Source organism: Molossus molossus, unplaced genomic scaffold, assembly GCF_014108415.1.
Source record: "Molossus molossus isolate mMolMol1 unplaced genomic scaffold, mMolMol1.p scaffold_m16_p_3, whole genome shotgun sequence".
Lineage (NCBI taxonomy): Eukaryota > Metazoa > Chordata > Mammalia > Chiroptera > Molossidae > Molossus > Molossus molossus.
Genome location: NW_023425366.1, coordinates 78,445,701 through 78,453,011, shown reverse-complemented (window position 1 = coordinate 78,453,011; position 7,311 = coordinate 78,445,701). Strand labels below are relative to the sequence as shown.

Genomic DNA, 7,311 nt, shown 5'->3' with positions numbered 1-7,311 from the left:
TTGAAAAAGTTTCCAGGTAATGCTGATACTGTTGGTCTGGGGGATCACTCTTTAAGAACCACTGCATTACATCATATGGTTTCTTCAACCCATTGCTTTAAGGAGTTCTTCTCACCTCGGAATCAATAATAATACATATAAGTCAACAATACATTTTATCTCTATATATACATAATAATACAATACATAAGCAAATATGTATTTAGTATCTACTACATGCTAGGTATGATATGCTTTACATTTATTAGGTTATTTTAATCTATACAATGACTCATTGGTAGGCATTATTACTTTAAAAATATTTAAAGTGGAAATTGAACCCAGAGGGGTAAGATTGCCCAGAGACACACAGTTCTACATGCAGGAGTTAGTATAAAAATATAGTCTGTTTGATTCTAGAATACATGCTTTAAGCCTCCATAGCAGTGTTTCCTGAAGAGTAACAGATCAGTTCTGATGCCTTAGAAGACTTTAGTTGGGACAGGCATGCAGAATTAAAAATAATGACTCATATGGTGAGAAAGCTATTCCTATTTTGGTTTTATTTTCTATCCTTTGATTACATCATGATAAAAATGCCATTTGCATACTTGGTCTCTAATATATGTCTAATGTTTGGTAACCTTCCCTTTTAACAGGGAGTAGGCTTTAGTCTCAGAGACTCATGTAGACAACAGTTTCTAGCCAGAGTGTAAAAATATGGTTTTCTTTTCACCTACAGTTACTTTCAACTTAGGATAATTGATGGAGGTTTTTCATTCATAGTACTTTTATAAAGTCCCGCTCTTAAAGAAATGGAAGAAAATGCATTTATTTAAAGAAAATTAATAATAGTGCAATCAGTATACACAGATATGGTATTAAAAAGATTGAAAATTGGGAAATCCTGCCCCAATAAACAGGTTAGTGTATCCAATTGGGTCAACATGCAACATCCTAAAGGGAGATCAGGAAAATGTGATTAAAGTATGAATTCTTTTCAAGAGGGAGAAATTGGTATGGAAAAAGAACCACAAATTCTAGAGCAACATATGTAAAGCAGATCAATATTGAGTGGGAAATGATTCCTTGGTAAGAAATGTACTACAGGAATGGAATGAGATTTAGATTTGGTTTTACAATATGTCTAGCAGATTTTCATAACTTAAATCTCTATAGTAAATTTTGGATAATTTGTTTTCATAAACACCAAAAAAAAAATTAGTTCGGTTCACTAGCAAGAGATTTTGTAGTTGCCAGGGGCAGCACAAATAGTCGTGCTCTTCTTGATGGAGGGGGTGAAATAAACATATCCTGGACACTGGGCTTGTGTGTGGAGGGGTGGAGGGGTTGGGAATAAGATGGAAGGAGAGAGGGACTGGAATTAGAGAAGCGGACATGTTCAGGATGTAAAAAGAGGACATGTGCGGAACGAAGAAACAATTTAGTATCACTGACATGATTAATTAAACTGTTAGCCGAGTTTAAATTAAGCAAGGTGTTCAGGGACTACAGCTGTTGTATTTATTTTAGTTGCATGCGATGGGAACTGTTACTTCCCAGTTTGACAACCTATCAGCCTCGAGATACAAACTGTATGGCTCTGGTCAGGCCAAGGCTAATAAAGAGGAAAAGCAGGCCTTCCCTATAACCTGCCCACACCCCAACAGAATCAGAAATGGGTGAGGGTGCAAGGGTATGACTGCAGGGTGGCAGGGAAGAAGGCACTGTATAGGGCGCAGACTCAGGGTGGACCAACATGTCCTTCCTCCATCTATTTTATTCTTGTACCGCTCCCACCTGAACTGCAACGGAGTGAACATTATGCCAAGAGACCTTGACCTTGTTAATCAGGTTCCAGGTCGAACTAGGATAGACTTTTAATGCCTCCATTTTGGTCGTGCTGTTGTAATTTCTGAAAGCGGAGCTGCACCAGCCCAGGCCCTCAGTTCTCCACACCTTTTTTCCCTTCCCAGAGACCCCGCCCTCTTCTCCCAGCCCAAACCACAAAAGGCAGAGCTGTTCCAGCGCAGCACAGTCGCAGTGCTGCAGGGAGAGGAGGAGGGCCCGGACAGGGGCGTGGGGTGGGAAAGAGTGGAGCTCGTCCTTCCTCTCCTCGGCCAATCTGAGAAGTACCCCTGACCGGCAAGGGAGGACCAGAGTGTAGTGACAGTCTAAGTACTTTTTCCCTTTTTCTGCCACGTCCCAACCATTGACGTGAGCCCACTCCTCGGGTTCCGATTGGATATGTGGATTTCCCCCTCCTCCCCGCAGAAGCCCTTTAAGTCTATTGGTCAGTGCTGTCATGGGGCGGGGTTTCCGTGCCCTCCTCCTTTGCCTCTATCCAGGCGCAAGGGGCGGGACCCGCCGCGCCGCCTCTGCTTCCGCTGCCGCCGCAGGCGCGCCACCTGCCGCTGCGCGTTGGGCGGGGGAGGAGTCGGAGGCGGAGAAGAAGGCGGTGGTGGCGGGTGGAGGATCGAGAGCTGTTCTCGCTCCGGAGCCGCTGCACAGTTCGGTGAGGGGATTTTTTTTTTTTAAATCTGGCTTGTTCTGATGTCGGGTATGTGAGGGTCGGGCAAGGAAATTGCTGCCTTAACCTCCTCCTCCCTCTCTTAATTTGTCTCGAGAGGGAGCGGGGCCTGTCTCTGGTCCGCTGCGCCGGCCATGGTGGGTGGGGTTGATAGCTGTTAAGAGGCCTTCTTCGCCGCCTGGGCCCTGTCCAGCGGGATCCGGGGCGCACTCTTGTCCCAGCGGATGACATCGATTGGTATCGGAGGTCTCCACCGTCCGCTTTTCCTGCTGCCTCTTCTGCTGTCCTTGGTGCCTTGGCCAAGGACCCCGCTGCCTTTCTCCCCACACCAGCGACTGTATGAGTTTCCCCTCACTAACACCCCCCACCCACCTTCTCTGCCCATTTCCAGTCACCCCGCGTAGAGCTGATCCATCTTACGCCATAGGCCTGCTGCCCCCTCTCCCGAGAAATCCGTTGCCGTCGCTCTGCTGACCGTATTTGCGTTTCCCCGTTTGTCACCGAGGCTCGGCCAGCAGGCACCCTGCACAAACCACGCAGCCGTTCTCATCCCGGTGTTAGCACCGTTTCGTCGGTGCTTCTCCCCACTAGAGATGTCAGGTCCGAGCACGCCTCTGGCAGAGGCACCTTCAATTGTGGCCTCCCTAACATTACTGCTTTTGATCCTTTTGCGCACAAAATGGTGATTTTAAAGCCTCTCAGACCAAGTTAAAGAGAAGGGGAGGAGATAGTCTTTTTGCAGGGAAGAAGAATAATCTATTTAGGAGATGTCCTTCTCCAGGCATTAATTTTGTTTTTACATACTCATAGAAGCTGCTGTGAATGTGCTGGTTCTGTGAAGTTTGCAATTTTTTTAAAAAAAGGCTTAATATGTTGTTATTTTTTATCATAAACTATTTGATCAGTTAAATTTTTTAAAATGGCAGTCTGAAGACTACAGATCATTTTTAAAGAGTATGTAAGCATGAAGATAACAGAAATATAAATGAGCTGTTTTTTTCAAAAAATTTAATTGTCTTATGGAATTCATGTCTTTTTTATATACAATACCTTTCATTAAAAAAAAATAACTGTAGACACGCAAGCTTGATGTAAAATTCAGCAATATAGAAAAAGAATGATTAAGTGAAACGTGAACATTTCATCACTCAGTCCCATTTCAGTGTGGAGAGTTAACAATTTATGTGCATCTTTCAAAATGCACTTTTAAACACATAGGCATACATGTAAAGTTGTTTGGGAGGATGGTATACGAAACACATTGATTATATCACTTGCTTTATTTCATTATATATTTTGGACATCTTTACTTGTTACATATAGGTCTCCCTAATACTTAAAAAAAAAAAAAAGACTAAATGATACTTCACTAGTTTGAATGGGCTAGAATTTATTTAACCTCGTCCCTTACCAAAAGACGTTTAAATTAATTAAGTTTCATTTTGATTTCACAAATAATGGTTTCTTTAAAGCCAACTTTTAAATTTATTGATGTTTTTAATTACAAACTTTCTAAATTTTAAAAGCTCACACAGTATGGGAGAATATAAGGTTCTTCTCCCACTTCCTCTTGTTCTACCTTCAGAGTAAACTGTTCAGGAAACTTCCTCTGTGTGTATGTGATTATTTCTGGAGCATGAATTCCTAGAAATGGAATTGCTGGGTTAAAGGGTATGCATACTTTAAATTTGGATAACCATTTCTTCCTCATTCTTTTCAAAGTTACTCATTACTGTTTTTCATGCCTATCTCCTCCAGATGAACTTTAGATGCTACTTGTAAATTAAATAAAAAATCTTCAAGTATTTTGAATAAGGTTATATTGAAATTTTAGATTAATTTGGAGCGAACTGACCTTTATGATATCGAACCTTCTTCCCTCAGAAATGTATGTATGTATGGTATCATTGTATTTTATTCACATTTTGTTTTATATTCTTAGGGAAAGTTTTATAGGTTTTTTTTTTTTTCATATGTATTACATTCCTTCTTATATTCCCACCTATTTCATTATTTGATTGCTCTGGTGCATGTAAATTTTCAGTAATATTTTCTCTCTCTTTTTCTGATTATAAGAAAGCTTTTGAAATTTTTTCCGTTTATCACATATCAGATCACTTTGAGTTGATGATTATCTGAAAATATTCACAGTTTTGCGGCTTTCTTTTCAGTTTTTATAGCTTACATGTTTTCCTCATTGCTTTGCCTATTTTATGTCCTATGTAATGTTAATAGCAGTGAAAGTTAAAAACTTAGTTTTGTTTCTGACTCTGATTATGTTTGCTGAAGGTTTCCGATAGAGAATATTACATTAAAATATTTTCTTCTATTCTCTGCTTTCCAAGATGATTTTATTGTTGTATTTCATTTCTGGTGACATTTTAAAAACTTACAAATGGGTATTGAATTTTATTGATGTTTTTGACATCTTTTGAGTGGTTATATAAGGGCATCACTAATATTCCCTGTTTAATATTTTCCCAAGAGAGTTCCTTTATAAAGAATCAACTATATTGAGGATAATTTATGTATAATAAAATGTACATATTTTAAACGTACTGTTCAGTGTGTTTTTTGGTTTTGTTTTTTTTTCTTTATTGATTTTGAGAGAGAGAGGAAAGGAGAGAGATAGAAACATTGATGAGAGAGCACATCGATTGGCCGCCTCCTGCATGCCCCTCACTGGGAATTGGGCCCACAACCTGGGCATGTGCCCTGACCAGAAATCGAACCGGCGACCTCTTGATAACGTGGGTCGATGCTCAACCACTGAACCACCCCAGCTGGGCAGCTAAGTGTGTTTTGACAAATGTTTACAACTGTGTCACCATTACTACAATCAAGAGTAGAATATTTTCATTACCACAGTCAAGATCTAGAATATTTCTGTCAAAAGTTTCCTTCTCTTTTATAGTAAGTCTCATTTTCACCCTAGGCCCCAGGAAACCATATGTCCTCTTTTTCTCACTATAAGTTGGTTTCATTTGTCTAGCATTTTATATACATTGAATTATGTAATAATGTACTCTTTTGCATCTCACTGGTTTTCTCTCAGCATGCTGTTTTTGAGGACTCCATGTTTTTTTGCTTAATTGGTTTACAACATTTTACTGCTGACTCTGTGGTATATTTATTTACCACAGTTTGTTGATCATTTCACTTATTTATGAATTTTTGGATTATTTTCAGTTTGGTGCTGTTATTAATAAAGCTGCTATGAACATTCATTCATGAGTCTGTGTGTAAAAGTATGTTTTCATTTCTCTTAGTAAATACCTAAAAATAGGTCTGTTGGGTTGTGTTAAGTGAATGTTTAAATATAAGAACCTGCCAAACTGTTTCCCATTTTACAGTTCCAGCTCTGTATCTTCCCTCATCAACACTTAGTTCTTTCTTTAAAAAATTTTTTTTTTCCTTTATTGATTTGAGAGAGGAAGTGAGAGGGAGAGAGAGAGAGAAACATTGATGAGCAAGAACATCGATTAGCTGCCTCCTGCATGACCCCCACTGGGGATTGGGCCCACAACCTGGGCACGTGTCCTGACCGGGAATGGAACTGGCAACGTCTTGGTGCATGGGTTGACACTCAGCCACTGAGCCGCACCAGCCAGACTACACTTAATTCTTTCAGTCTTCTTAATTTTTGTCTCTCTCGTGAGTATATGGTAGTATCACATTATAACTTTTAATTTACATTTATCTGATAAATGACACCAAGAATTTACTCATGTGTTTATGGGTCATATGTGTGTCTCCCTTTGTGAAGTATCTGTTCAAATCTTTAACCATTTTTAAAGATTGGGGTATGTGTCTTATTGAGTTTTAAGAATTCTTTATACATTTACTATACAAGTCTTTTGACCCACACACAGACACACACACACACACACACACACACATTGCAATCTAAAGCTTACTTTTTCATTTTCCTAACTTAAAAATAGAAGCACTTTTAATTTTGATGAAATTTAAATTGTGAATTTTTTCTTTTATTATTTGTGTTTCTGTGTCCTTAAGTTTCCATAGTGAAAAGTTGTGCAGATTTACTCTTATGTTTTCTTCTACAAGTTTTACTGTTTTGGGTTTAATGTTGAGGTGTATCATCCATTTGAGTTATTTTTTTATATGGTGTGAAATAAAGGTCAAGACTCACTTTCTGAGTTCTAGCACCATTTGTTGGAAACACTTTCCTTTCCTCATAGAATTAACTTAGTCAAACCTGAATTGACCATATATGTGAGTCCATATCTGGACTATTCCTTTGCTCTCTGTACCTATCATTTTGCCAGTATGACATTAGTCATGATTATTGTTGCTTCTTAATAAGTCTTGAGATCAGGTAATGTGAGCCCTCCAACTTTATTCTTTTTCAAAATCATTTTGGCTATTTTAGTTCCTTTGCTTTTCCATAAATATTTTGGAAGTGATTTGATTTCTACAAAACGCACTGAGGCAGTTTTCATTTAGATTGTATTGAATGCATTGATCAATTTGGGAAGAATTGACATCTTGAATCTTCTAATTAATGAACACAAGATATCTCCATTGATTTAGATCTTTGATTTCTTTCATCAGCATTTTGTAGTTTCAGCATACGGGTGTATGCTGAAGAAAATCTCATTTTTGTTAGATTTATATCCAGGAATTTTATGACTTCTGATACCAGTATAAATGACTTAAAATTTACTATTTGTTGTTCATTGATAGTATATAGACATACAGTTGTTTTTTGTATACTTTGACCTTGCTAAAGTCATTTAATCTAGTGAAGTTTGTGTGTGTGTGCTTTTTTTTTTTTTTTT

General features: G+C 38.5%; 1 protein-coding gene across 1 annotated transcript in view; it reads left to right on the top strand.

Moving 5' to 3' along the window:
- The first annotated feature begins 2,425 nt into the window (after positions 1-2,425).
- Positions 2,426-7,311, top strand: part of PJA2 (praja ring finger ubiquitin ligase 2) — a 76,577-nt gene continuing 71,691 nt past the window's right edge. Inside the window, exon 1 of the mRNA XM_036279206.1 lies at positions 2,426-2,494. The gene's annotated coding sequence lies outside the window, so the exon portion shown is untranslated. The remainder of the gene's footprint in view (positions 2,495-7,311) is intronic.